Here is a 15,820-nt window from a genome sequence, read left to right as displayed (position 1 = left end):
GGATCGACATTGGTGAAAAATTTTGTTGTCAAAAGATTTCCTTGTTTGAGATATGAGGCTTTCGTCTGAAGATATGAGACGTGAAGCAAGTCTCCCTAAAAATACTGATATTTAAGATCACTCCATATTTTCTCATCTTTATCCATTCAGAGAATGCTCTACCTAATTAGTACACACATGAAATGCACGATCCAAGAAACCACCATATTGTTACAATGATGCCAAACAATATAAGATCTTGTATTGTTTCTCATACCAAGATCAAAGCTAATTGATTCTCATAAAGTAGATTTTCTTTTCAACCAAGTTCGAATTGCTACAAAACTATGTTCACTATCATTGTAATTCATATCGGTAGATATATTAGTATACATGATATACAGGTAGGGATTAAACTGTGTCCATTATTCTCAACTGAATAAGAAATTAATAACATGAGCAACTTTATCCTTAAAGTAGCTTGACTTTGCTAGGAAAATTAGAATACCTACAGTACAACTATGGAAAAGTTCAAATTTTAAATCAGTATACAGTCTACGGCCAGTACAATCCACACATGCTTGAAATACACTACAAGAAATAATGATAGTAGAGTTTCCAAAAGAGTAAAAAAGAGACTCTATATGGGACTAGTGGACTTAGCGTCCCAATAGAAATGGAAGCTAATGTTTTGGTGGCTATGCATTAGATAATACCTCCAACGAGACACAAATTTACAAGGTAGTGTTGGCTAAGCCTACATAAAGAGAAATATGTTATTTAACTATAGCGTAAGACCTCATAAAACCAGCTTATAAGGTGAGGTTTACTCCCACTTCTATATTATGAAATGTCTTAATATCTAATCGATGTGGGATCTCCAACAATAATTAAACTTAAAGTCGCCATTGGGAAAACTCCGTGAGAAAGCAAATGTGAGTAAATCGTCACCTTTGGCGACACTACCTGGAAAACAAATATTAGTATCGCTTAGACCTACGGTAAATTTAATAAAATATTAACTTACATCCATTTTGTGTCCCCCTTTTCGACGCAATATCATTCTACAACTTATTTTTTTTATTGCATCTACTTTGTATTCACATTCTAGACGCTAACTTATTATTATTATTTTAATAATTTTTAACTTACATCTACTTTGTGTCCACATTCTAAACTCAATATTATTTGGTCACTTATTTTATTTTTCATTATATCTACTTTGTATCCACATTCTAGATGTTAACTTATTATTATTATTTTAATAATTTTTAGTGTGAGTTAAAGGTCTCCATTGTGAACACAATGTTTGACATTTAATTTTGTGTCCTACTTGAGTAGACTTCACCCTTGCTAGTGACTTCTTTTTTATAGTCCTCACTTTTTGTTGGAAGCTAAAGTGGATTTTTGTTGTAGTGATAACATCCTCAAAATTTCTCTAAGATCAAGTAACACTAATTATACTTCTATCAATCCAGTAAACAACAAAAATCCCAAAAGCCTAGGCTGTTGGATAAGTACAGGTAAACCATTACTACAACTCTTAACAATTAGATAAAGGCAGTAGTAGAAACCAAGTCATATAGAACTTGCCACTAAAATTGCAAGTTAATGATAAATGACTTTATATCTTTTGATACAATAGTTGGTCGGTAAGCTGATAGATAAATATATAATTTCAACATAATTTGCTTTAACTCCCCCATTTCCCATAGGAAATGAAGTGTTTTTGGGATCCTACATTAGTCTTTTTTTTCTTTTCTCTTCTCAAGCCAATGGTGGAAAATGTAGTCTTCATTCTTTCATTGGAAACAAATTGAGTATTATTCAGTCCTAAAAGCTAGTTCAAGAATGGGGGATTGACATGTCATTATAAGATCTACCCTGGCCATGTTCCAAGACAACTGAAGACATCTTAACATCTCTTTAACAGTGTATTTAAATAGTCATTGTAGCAGCATTATAGCTCTATTGCATTGCGAAGTCCTCATATCAATAATTTCAACTTTGGTGCATTGCACCTTCCACCAAATCAATTATTGCAATGCTATGGGTTTCATTCTTGCTGCATGTGATAGTCACAGTTGGGCAACTTCCAACATATGCAATACTGACTAGGATATGATATAGCATAATATTGGTTTTCCGACCTTTTCCACAACCCATATATATAACACTACTCTCCACAAATTTTCTCATTGATCAAACAAAGGCTTGAGAAGGCAAGTACACGCAAAGTGTTAGATAAGAAATTTCCTCGTATAGCTTCTTCATTAACAAGATGTTAAAGCTACTCCTATGGTAAGATAAGAAATTTATCAGAGTGTTACATTCTTACAAAATGATGCAATTTCTATCTTAAAAGAAAATGCAGAGAATCTTCTACTGCACGTGATGGAATCAAACAAAAACCAGAAAATCTTCCCATAGATCTTTAAACAAAGCCTTTTAAACAGAGCAAACTACAACTTGTTGTTGGGTCTATTAGTGTCTAAGTTCAAGAAGGGAGGGGTGAATTGAGCTTATAAAATTTTCGCAAGAACACACAATTTTCAGTATATCAGAGGCAAAAGAACATATTGTTTTTACATGAAACAGATTGATTCTTCAGAGCAGTCTAGCACAATTTGAATTTGTTCAAATTAAAATTGTGATCAACAGAGGGTTATAACAGAATCAGATTAGTTGGATATTATGAGTATGAAGAATACAACTATGCTCAGAAATCAATCAAATTCATTTAACACAAGGTTTTAAGGAGAATGACTCTTTCTCAGATTTTAATGAATAGACTCTTTGTTCACAGATCAATTAAAACATCATATACAACTGCCTTGTTTGTGATCAGAGAGCTTTAACAAATCAGGAAGAACAGTTTTTATTAAACCCAGAATTAACAGATTCAATTTCAAAAGAACAGATTTAGTTCTTGACAGAATTAAGCAAAACCAGAAACGAGTGCAGGATGAGAGGAAAAACGCAAGCAGGTTTTTATACTGGTTCACTCATACAGAGCTACATCCAGTTTCACCTTACCCCAAGGTGGAATCCACTAAAAACAGTACCAATCACTTACAAACACAGCAGTTCTTGAACACTACAAGAACAATACAACCAATGCTGAAAAACCCTATTTCAGCACACCTTGCACTCCAAGAAACCCTATCAAGGAGTGACTAACACTTACACCTTTACAAACCAGAATAAAGGAAAGATTACACCTGAAAAGAAGATGCAAGAACTCAAAACCAGTAGTTCAATTTGCTGCAGAACTGCACCAACACCTTCACCAAGATCAAAGGTTTCCTAGAACAAGCACACTTGAAAATCCCTTTGGAAAACCTTTCAAAAATCTTTTCAATCCTTCTTCTCACATTGAAAGTGTTTGATCTCTGTCAAAAACGCAATTGCTCAGCATACTTTCATGTGAGAGAGGCTTTTCTTTATATAGAAAACAATTTCTAACTTCTTTTCAAAAAACAGTTGAAAAGCTGTTATGAAAACAACAGATTCAGTTTTGAACTTAACAGATTTATTTTGTGAAAACTGCCAACTCAGCTAACTGTCTGAGTTGTACCTTTGGTAACCTAACTAACTTTCAAAAAACCTTTCAGCAGACCAAAGAATAAACCTGTTCTTTTACAGAGAAACAGATTCATTTTTGTGTAGTATCCTGATTTTAGGAGAAAACTCTAAAAAGCTTTTGGAAAAACTTTTAACCGCTTCATGTGCTTGATCTAGGCTTGGTTAGGCATCTAGGATAGATCATGTAGTAAAAGGCAACCTTACACATACACGAGCCTACATACAAGATCATCTAAACCTATTACAAACTTTACAACAAACTAGCTATTTTCTACATCAAACACAAACTAACACTAGGTAGAGAAGAGGCTTCATCCATCTTCAACAATCTCCCCGTGTTTGATGGAGACAAATCCCCTTTGCACAGCATAGTTTGATGATCAAAATCTGTATTAGACTAACTGCCAAAACCTGCACAGAATTTTTAGACATAAAACCAGAATTGAGCAGTTGTGAGTTTTGTGCTACCTCCATGTACCATGTAGCTTTCTCTGTGAGCTGTTCTTCTCCCCCTTTGGATTTATCAAACAGAATAAAGCATGGGATAAAAACATACAAGCCATTCATCACAGTTTAAACTATAAATCCAGTATTAAGTTCTATTACAAACCACAATAAAATCAACTAAAAAACAGTGCAGATTAAACCCAAATTGTTCAACAACATATAAAAGATAAAGACTTAGAAATAGGATCACTTGTCGTTGTAGTAAAGCTCAGCTAGCTGCACTTGAACCCCTTCAAGTTGGTCATCCAAGTGTTGAAACCTGGCGTAAGTCATTTCATAGTGTGCCTTTTGTTCATATGTGAGTGTGTCCAGCCTGCTTAGCACTTGTCTTTCAAACATAGACAGAGGTTCACCTCTAGACTCAGGTTCCTCATATGCAACCATTGCATTTTGACTTGTAGCAACAACATCTTCATGTTCAGCAGAGTGCACTGGTGATTCATCTATGTGCTGCACTCCATCAGCATTTTCTTCTTCTTCATTTGCTCGATCAGCTGCTTCATTTTCAGCTCTGTTTGTAGCATTCCTTCTAAATACCCAGCTGTCATCCTCCTTTTGAAACCCCATCTTCAAGAGAGTGGAGTTGTCTATTTCACTAGCTGCCTTAATGGTGTCATTTATCTCATTTGTAGTGTCAACTTCAAAATAATCAATTAGCTTTGACACAAAAATGACATATGGAAAACGATAGTCTGGTAACCTTGTGGATTTGAGCATATGCTCCACCATTGTACTCAACCAATTTACCTTGAGTTGGTTCATGATACAGTACAGCAGAATCAAATCTTCTTCATGGAGAGTTGCATGATTACTTCCTCTTGGAGTAAGCTGCCAAGCAATGATGTAGGCTAGGAGTCTTGGAATGATTGTGAGATTTCCAGCATGAAATCTAGCTACAGGTTCAGTAGGATTTCTAACACAGCTCCTATAAAATTGCATTTTGTTGAACCCTTGAATTCCAACAGTATTCCCTTTGCTAACCTTCATTCCAGAGTACTTGATTCCTCCCACATTGCTCCATATTTCTCTTGTAATTTTCAGCTTCACACCTTTCACATGGGAGACCAAATTCTTGCCATCTTGAACCAAGTTGCTGTAGAAAACTTTCACCAAGTCTGGATAGACATTTCCAGTCATTTCTAAGAAGTTCTTCAGCTTTTGATGCTTGAGCAAGGTTTTTGCTTCAGTCAGATTTTCTTCTCTCAACCAAGAGAATTCCAGCACTTTGGGCGCATTGACTTGCTTTCTACTTGTCTCATGGATGAACCTTGTCATTGCTTCAGAGTCTCAAGCAAACCATTTCTCCAGAATACCTTGGTTGCTGCTAGATTGCTCTTTGGATTTCTTCTTTCTGTGTGATGAAGATGCCATACTCAATCTGTTGTTACCTGCATCAGTTTATTAATATACAATTCCAGCTAGAAAAAAATTGCAGTTCAGATTAACACTCAAAACAGAAACGAAACCTGTAGTGAAGCAAATGTGAACCTGGACAGCTTATAGCACAGATGAGAAGGTGTGAGAGAAAAACTGATTTGTGCTGGGTTTATATAGAGACTTTAAATCAGATTTCAAAAGATCACAAATTTTAAAGGGAAATCAATTTAATTAGATTTCAGAAATTATTGATTATCAGAAAAATCAATTTGATATGCTTCAAATTTTATTCTTGTGGTGCAGCAGATTCAGGTGTTGATATGCGCAAGAATATGTTGGAACCAGATTTTATTTTGATAAATCAAATCTGTTGCACTTACACACAATCCAATCAGTTAGGATACCTATAAGCTAATTGCCATAGGCCTGCTGGTTAATAACCGTAAAAGCAGTCAAAGATAAAGTGAGAGAGAGAAAAGTAAATCTTTCTCTTTCCTAGTCACACCTGTGATTCTGAAACAGGGGGCAAAACATGTTAAAAGATAAAACAACAGATTGAAATTTTCACTGCAGAGGAAAATTTAAGCTAATGATACCCAATTCATTTAGAAGAAAATAAAACCTATCTTTAGCAAGAGGTTTAGTGAATAGATCAGCCAATTGAAATTCAGTGCCAATGAATTTTATATCACAAGTTCCATTAGCTATATGTTCTCTTAGAAAGTGATGTCTAATTTCAATATGTTTAGTCCTTAAGTGCATGACAGGATTCTTAGACAGATTTATGGCACTAGTATTATCACAATTTATAGGTATCTTGTTTAACAAAACTCCAAAATCATTTAGCTGTTGCCTTAGCCATAAGGTTTGAGCACAACAACTTCCAGCAGCTATGTATTCTGCCTCTGCTGTAGAGAGAGCAACACAAGCTTGTTTCTTGCAATGCCAAGAGATTAGGCTTGATCCAAGCATGTGACAAGTCCCACTTGTGCTTTTTCTGTCAGCCTTGCAACCTGCAAAGTCAGAGTCTGAAAAACCAGTTAAATTTAAAGATACATTGTTAGAATACCATAATCCAACATCCTTAGATCCTTGCAAGTATTTCAGAATTCTCTTTGCTGCATTGTAGTGTGATTCCTTTGGAGCAGATTGATATCTAGCACATAAGCACACAGCAAACATAATGTCAGGCCTGCTGGCAGTTAAGTATAATAAGGAACCAATTAAACCCCTATACTTGGTTTGATCCACTGATTTTCCTGCAGAATCTTGATCCAGCTGGCAACTTGTTGAAATAGGAGTGCTAATTGCTTTGCATTGATCCATATCAAACCTCTTAAGCAACTCCTTGTAGTATTTTTCTTGGCTTATGAAAATTCCATCCTTGAGTTGTTTAACTTGTAGTCCAAGGAAGAAATTCATTTCTCCTAACATTGACATCTCAAACTCACTTTTCATGGTTTTCACAAAGTCTTCACACATCTCTTCATTTGTGTATCCAAAGATAATATCATCTACATAGACTTGCACAAGTATAATGTCTTCTCTTTTCTTCTTTATAAAGAGAGTTTTATCAGAATTGCCACGGCTATATCCTTGAGAGAGCAGAAATTCGCTTAGCCTCTCATACCATTGCCTAGGTGCTTGCTTCAATCCATATAAGGCCTTCTTAAGCATGTACACATGTTCTGGATTTTTGTGATCTTCAAACCCTAGAGGCTGAGATACAAACACCTCTTCATTGATGTAACCATTTAGGAATGCACTCTTGACATCCATTTGAAACAGCTTGAAACCTTGTATGCTGGAAAATGCTAGAAGTAATCTGACAGCTTCAAGACGTGCTACTGGTGCATAGGTTTCACCAAAATCAATTCCCTTTTCTTGGTTATAACCTTTAGCAACCAGCCTTGCTTTATTTCTAGTGATAGCCCCATGTTCATCCATCTTGTTCCTGTACACCCACTTGGTTCCTATGATATTCATCTCATGCTTTCTTGGAACCAAGGTCCACACTTCATTGTATTCAAACTGGTTCAGTTTTTCCTGCATTGCTGTTATCCAATTGTTGTCTTGCAGTGCTTCTTCCAGACTTTTAGGCTCAATCTGTGAAACAAAAGCTACTGTTCTACAGAAATTATTAAGTGAATTCCTTGTTGAGACTCCTTTCTCAATTTTACCAATTACATTGTCTAGTGTAAGATCCCAGGGTGTCTTCCATTCCTTAGGCAATCCTGCATTCACAGTAGATTCTTTGACAGAATTTTGATTAGTTGCATCAAGCTCGATTCTTTTGCAAAATGGTTCTTAAATCATCCAAACCAGGTTCATCCATAACAGATTTGGGCACAAAAAAATCTGTTTCATCAAATACAACATGTATAGATTCTTCTACTGCAAGCAATCTTTTGTTATACACTCTATAAGCATGACCATGCATAACCAATATGTATTCCCTCATCTGATTTAGGATCAAATTTCCCCAGATTGTCTTTACCATTATTTAGAACAAAGCATTTGCAGCCAAAAACCCTAAGATGACTTATACTAAGCTTCCTACCTTTATACAATTCATAAGGAGTTTTCTTAAGAATGGGTCTAATCAATGTTCTGTTAAGCACATAAGAAGCAGTGTATACAACATCAGCCCAAAAATATTTAGGTAAACCAGATTCATTTAGCATAGTCCTAGCTAACTCTTCTAATGACCTATTCTTTCTTTCAACAATACCATTTTGTTGGGGTGTCCTAGGAGCAGAATAACTATGTGTGATTCCATGTTTTTCACAATATCTATCAAACTTTGCATTTTGAAATTCTCCCCCATGATCACTACGAATCTGTTTTATCCTATTTTCATTTTCATTATGCAGAACCTTAGCAAGTTTCTTAAAGGCTTTATATGCATCATTTTTAGAAGCAAGAAACAAGGTCCATGTATATCTTGAAAAATCATCAACAAATACCAAAGCATAGTAATTTCCAGCTAAGCTAGCAGTCCTAGATGGTCCAAACAAGTCCATATGCAAAACATCCAAAGCTTTATTTGTTTTCCCTTTACACAAGCATCAGACAATTTGTTATTTTGAAATTTTATGTTTGGTAAACCAGAAATAAGTTCCTTAGACTTTAGCTTATTCAAGTGATTTGTGTGAATATGAGCTAGCCTCCTATGCCACAGCCATGACTCATCATTTTTAGATAACAAACACTCATTTTCAGAACAACTCTTTATAATGTCTAAGAGATAGATGTTGTTTACCCTTTTTCCAGTGAACAACACCTTACCAGAAATTTCATTTGAAATTGTACAAGTGTTGGCTCCGAAATTGACCTTGTATCCCTTGTCACACAGCTGGCTAATGCTTAGAAGACTATGTTTTAGCCCTTCAACATACAATACATTCTCAATAGTGGTTGAGTCTTTGGTACCAACATCTCCTCTTCCAAGAATTTTTCCTCTATTGTTGTCCCCATATGTGACATGCCCTTCAGCTTTGAGTTTCAGATTTATGAACTGAGTCACATCACCAGTCATGTGCTTTGAGCAGCCACTGTTCAGGTACCACTGGTTTTTCCTGCTGTTTTTCTGCAACAAAACAGATTTAGCACATATGGTACCCCTTTAGTCTAGGGTCCAGCATGATTAATACCTTTCCTTAGGAAGCCATTTGGCCAATCCTTTAGGAACAAGGTACCTCATAGCTTTACATGTTCTAGATACATGACCAGACTTCATACAATAAAAACATGTTGCAGTATGCATTGTTTTTGAATAACTAAAAGAGGAAAAACCTGTTTTGGAAGGAACAAAGAAACTGGATAGCTTTTTCACATTACTTTTCATTCCAGGATTATATCCTAGACCATTTTTATTGAAAACAACATTCTGTGAACCTAATAAGGTTTCAAGATTTTCTCTTCCTTTAGTGAAATTTGAAAGTGTTTTTAACAAATATTCAACCTGTTTTTCCAGCTTCTTACAATTTTCACAAGTTTTAATTGATGCATGCAAACATGTTAATTCAAGGCTAACCAATTCAGTTTTAGCTTTGCACAGTTCTTCTTCAAGAGCTTTGACCTTAGGTTCAAGTACCCTATTTACTTTATTCAATCTGTTACACATTATGGCCAACCTGTTTGCTTCATCATGTGTTGGATCCTTCATCATTCACCATGAAGCACAGATTTGCTTCTTCACTTTCAGTAGAGGAATTACTAGATGAGGATACATCATTTTCTTCCCATGAGATGTATGCTCTTCTACCTTTGCCTTTGTCACTCCTCTTACTTGCTGATTTTTCTTTATTTTGATTGTTTGGACAATCAGCTTTTATATGACCTGGTTTACCACATCCAAAGCACATGTAATTGGAAGAATTTGAATCATTAGGTTGTTTGGAGTACCTCTTTCTTTACTGAGTTCTGTCACGGTTTTTCTTCCTAAGAAACCTGCTGAATTTTCTGGTGAGCAGACTCACGGTCTCATCATGTTCAGGATCAACTTCTTCCTCACTTGTATCATGTTCCATGGTAGTTTTCAGAGCAATTCCTTTGGCCTTCTTCTCCACAGTTTCTTGTTCTTTCAATCTTTTCAGCTCTATTTCATGCTCTATCAGCTTTCCAAAAAGTGCAGCAGTGGACATCTTGGATAAATCTCTGGATTCTGAGATTGTTGTTACCTTAGGCTGCCAACTCCTATCAAGACATTTTAGCACCTTTACGTTAAGCTCTTCCTTGTCAAAGACTTTACCAAGGCCAGTGAGGTGATTTACAATGTGTGTAAATCGTTTCTGCACATCTGCAATACTTTCTTCTGATTGCAATCTGAACAGCTCGTACTCCTGAATTAGTGAGTGCTTCCTTGCCCGTTTCACATCATCAGTCCCTTCATGAGTCACCTCTAGTACATCCCACATCTCTTTAGCTGAGTTACATTGAGAAACTCTAAAGAACTCATCCATATTCAGTGCAGAGGTGATGATATTCTTAGCTAAGGAGTCATATTGGGCCTTCTTCTTCTCGATTTCACTCCATTCAGACCAAAGCTTCTTTATTGTTTCATCTTTGACAACCTGCATAGGTATAAAAGGTCCACTGACCACTACATCCCAGATTCCCATGTCAATAGACTCCATAAAGATCTTCATCCTGATTTTCCAGAAAGCATAGTTAACACCACCAAACATAGGAGGTCTATTAATAGACGCACCTTCAGCAAAAGGCATTTTAAACTCAGACATCATGCATACACTTGAGCAAAATACAAGCCCTACCTCTTGATACCAATTGTTGGGTCTATTAGTGTCTAAGTTCAAGAGGGGAGGGGTGAATTGAGCTTATAAAACTTTTGCAAGAACACACAATTTTCAGTATATCAGAGGCAAAAGAACAGATTGTTTTTACATGAAACAGATTGATTCTTCAGAGCAGTCTAGCACAATTTGAATTTGTTCAAATTAAAATTGTGATCAATAGAGGGTTATAACAGAATCAGATTAGTTGGATATTATGAGTATGAAAAATACAACTATGCTCAGAAATCAATCAAATTCATTCAACACAAGGTTTTAAGGAGAATGACTCTTTCTCAGATTTTAATGAATAGACTCTTTGTTCACAGATCAATTAAAACATCTATACAACTACCTTGTTTGTGATCAGAGAGCTTTAACAAATCAGGAAGAACAGTTTTTATTAAACCCAGAATTAACAGATTCAATTTCAAAAGAACAGATTTAGTTTTTGACAGAATTAAGCAAAACCAGAAACGAGTGCAGGGATGAGAGGAAAAAGGCAAGCAGGTTTTTATACTGGTTCACTCATATAGAGCTACATCCAGTTTCACCTTACCCCAAGGTGGAATCCACTAAAAACAGTACCAATCACTTACAAACACAGCAGTTCTTGAACACTACAAGGACAATACAACCAATGCTGAAAAACCCTATTTCAGCACACCTTGCACTCCAAGAAACCCTATCAAGGAGTGACTAACACTTACACCTTTACAAACCAGAATAAAGGAAAGATTACACCTGAAAAGAAGATGCAAGAACTCAAAACCAGTAGTTCAATTTGCTGCAGAACTGCACCATCACCTTCACCAAGATCAAAGGTTTCCTAGAACAAACACACTTGAAAATCCCTTTGGAAAACCTTTCAAAAATCTTTTCAATCCTTCTTCTCACATTGAAAGTGATTGATCTCTGTCAAAAACGCAATTGCTCAGCATACTTTCATGTGAGAGAGACTTTTCTTTATATAGAAAACAGTTTTTAACTTCTTTTCAAAAAACAGTTGAAAAACTGTTATGAAAACAACAGATTCAGTTTTGAACTTAACAGATTTATTTTGTGAAAACTGCCAACTCAGCTAACTGAAATAACTGTCTGAGTTGTACCTTTGGTAACCTAACTAACTTTCAAAAAACCTTTCAGCAGACCAAAGAATAAACCTGTTCTTTTACAGAGAAACAGATTCATTTTTGTGTAGTATCCTGATTTTAGGAGAAAACTCTAAAAAGCTTTTGGAAAAACTTTTAACCACTTCATGTGCTTGATCTAGGCTTGGTTAGGCATCTAGGATAGATCATGTAGTAAAAGGCAACCTTACACATACACGAGCCTACATACAAGATCATCTAAACCTATTACAAACTTTACAACAAACTAGCTATTTTCTACATCAAACACAAACTAACACTAGGTAGAGAAGAGGCTTCATCCATCTTCAACAATCTCCCCGTGTTTGATGGAGACAAATCCCCTTTGCACAGCATAGTTTGATGATCAAAATCTGTATTAGACTAACTGCCAAAACCTGCACAGAATTTTTAGACATAAAACCAGAATTGAGCAGTTGTGAGTTTTGTGCTACCTCCATGTACCATGTAGCTTTCTCTGTGAGCTGTTCTTCTCCCCCTTTGGATTTATCAAACAGAATAAAGCATGGGATAAAAACATACAAGCCATTCATCACAGTTTAAACTATAAATCCAGTATTAAGTTCTATTAGAGAAGAGGCTTCATCCATCTTCAACACTTGTGACAAATTCAAAGATTAACATCATAAAGTCATTATTAAAATGTAAATAAAAATAATAATCGAAGTTCACTTAACATCTACTTGTTGTTCTTGAGCAAGTTAACTTGACTTGTAACAATGTATGTTTATTGAACTCACGCATAATGTGTTCGGTTCATAAAGTGCATTCTAGTCAAATTCATATTCTAAAATAGACACCTCCCTAAAATAGAATAAAAAATATCTAAGAATTTACCTCAAGCGATGGACCTCCACAAAATTTTCTTAATATCAAACTCTTACAACAGAACTATTCCCAAGCTCTCTCATACCACTGAAATCAAGAATGCAATCCTGGGAATCATTTGTGGAACCATCAGGGCTAGACTTTCAAAAATAAAATTCATACTGGAAATCAAACACAACACAACACAGGAAGCGAAATCTAGGGTTGAGGTCTGAATATTGACTATTTAAATTGAAAAAAGAATCACAATCACAGATTGAAAAAAGAAGGAAATACGAAACTCACGCTCAAAGTCTCATGGTTTCACAATCACACTCAAAGATATCATAAGTGTTTTCAATCAGAAAATAGCGAAAAGAATAAGTTGCAAACATTTAGCTAAGTAATACACTTGTTTTCAATAGTTAAGATACTTTTAAACTATTATTATACAGAACATTCACTTTCTTATAGTTTCCTAGGTTATAAAACCTTAGATTGTAAATGAAAGAAGTATTAAACATATCAAAACACAATTTTAACACATAAAATTGTTTTTCAAAGATATCATAAGTGTTTCAATCAATGAATAGACCTTAGATTGTAAATGAAGTACTAAACATATCAAAATACAATTTGAACACATGAAATGGTTTTTCAAAGGTATCATAAGTGTTTGAATCAATTAATAGACCTTAGATTGTAAAAAATATATGAAAACACAATTTTAACACGTGAAATTGATTTTCGAAGATATTCATTAGTGTTTCAATCAATTAATAGACTAAGATTGTAAAAGAAATATTAAACATATCAAAACACAATTTTAACACATGAAATTGGTTTTCAAAGATATCATAAGTGTTTTCATTCAGTTAATAGCGAAAAGACAAGTTGCAAACATTTAGCTAAGTAACACGCTTGTTTTCAAACGTTAAGATACTTTTAAACTATTATTATACAGAACATTCACTTTCTTATAATTTCCTAGGTTATAAAACCTTAGATTGTAAATGAAAGAAGTATTAAACATATCAAAACACAATTTTAACACATGAAATTGTTTTTCAAAGATATCACAAGTGTTTTCAATCAATGAATACACCTTAGATTGTAAAAGAAGAATTAAACATATAAAAATACAATTTGAACACATGAAATGGTTTTTCAAAGGTATCACAAGTGTTTGAATGAATTAATAGACCTTAGATTGTAAAAAGTATATGAAAACACAATTTTAACACGTGAAATTGTTTTTCGAAGATATTCATAAGTGTTTCAATCAATTAATAGACTAAGATTGTAAAAGAAATATTAAACATATCAAAACACAATTTTAACACATGAAATTGGTTTTCAAAGATATCATAAGTGTTTTCAATCAGTAAATAGCGAAAAGAACAAGTTGCAAACATTTAGCTAAGTAACACGCTTGTTTTCAATAGTTAAGATACTTTTAAACTATTATTATACAAAACATTCACTTTCTTATAGTTTCCTAGGTTATAAAACCTTAGATTGTAAAAAATATATGAAAACACAATTTTAACACGTGAAATTGTTTTTCGAAGATATTCATAAGTTTTTCAATCAATTACTAGACTAAGATTGTAAAAGAAATATTAAACATATTAAAACACAATTTTAACACATGAAATTGGTTTTCAAAGATATCATAAGTATTTTCAATCAGTAAATAGCGAAAAGAACAAGGTTCAAACATTTAGCTAAGTAACACCCTTGTTTTCAATAGTTAAGATACTTTTAAACTATTATTGTACAGAACATTCACTTTCTTATAGTTTCCTAGGTCATAAAACCTTAGATTGTAAATGAAAGAACTATTAAACATATCAAAACACAATTTTAACAGATGAAATTGTTTTTCAAAGATATCATAAGTGTTTCAATCAATGAATAGACCTTATATTGTAAAAGAAGTATTAAACATATCAAAATACAATTTTAACACATAAAAATTGGTTTTCAAATCTATCATAAGTCTTTTCAATCAGTAAATAGCGAAAAGAACAAGTTGCAAACATTTAGCTAAGTAACACGCTTATTTTCAATAGTTAAGATACTTTTAAACTATTATTATACAGAACATTCACTTTCTTATATTTTCCTAGGTTATAAAACCTTAGATTGTAAATGAAAGAAGTATTAAACATATCAAAACACAATTTTAACACATGAAATTGTTTTTCAGAGATATCATAAGTGTTTCAATCAATGAATAGACCTTAGATTGTAAAAGAAGTATTAAACATATCAAAATACAATTTGAACACATGAAATAGTTTTTCAAAGGTATCATAACAATTTTAACACGTGAAATTGTTTTTCGAAGATATTCATAAGTGTTTCAATCAATTAATAGACTAAGATTGTCAAAGAAATATTAAACATATCAAAACACAATTTTAACACATGAAATTGGTTTTCAAAGATATCATAAGTATTTTCAATCAGTAAATAGCGAAAAGAACAAGGTTCAAAACATTTAGCTAAGTAACACCCTTGTTTTCAATAGTTAAGATACTTTTAAACTATTATTGTACAAAACATTCACTTTCTTATAGTTTCCTAGGTTATAAAAACTTAGATTGTAAATGAAAGAAGTATTAAACATATCAAAGCACAATTTTAACAGATGAAATTGTTTTTCAAAGATATCATAAGTGTTTCAATCAATGAATAGACCTTAGATTGTAAAAGAAGTATTAAACATATCAAAATACAATTTGAACACATGAAATGGTTTTTCAAAGGTATCATAAGTGTTTGAATCCATTAATAGACCTTAGATTGTAAAAAATATATGAAAACACAATTTTAACACGTGAAATTGTTTTTCGAATATATTCATAAGTGTTTCAATCAATTCATACACTAAGATTGTAAAAGAAATATGAAACATATCAAAACACAATTTTAACACATGAAATTGGTTTTCAAAGCTATCATAACTATTTTCAATCAGTAAATAGCGAAAAGAACAAGTTGCAAACATTTAGCTAAGTAACACGCTTGTTTTCAATAGTTAAGATACTTTTAAACTATTATTATACAAAACATTCACTTTCTTATAGTTTCCTAGGTTATAAAACCTTAGAT

This window comes from Phaseolus vulgaris, chromosome 2 (assembly GCF_051622355.1).
Source record: "Phaseolus vulgaris cultivar YP4 chromosome 2, ASM5162235v1, whole genome shotgun sequence".
Lineage (NCBI taxonomy): Eukaryota > Viridiplantae > Streptophyta > Magnoliopsida > Fabales > Fabaceae > Phaseolus > Phaseolus vulgaris.
Note: the sequence above shows the minus strand (reverse complement) of the source record.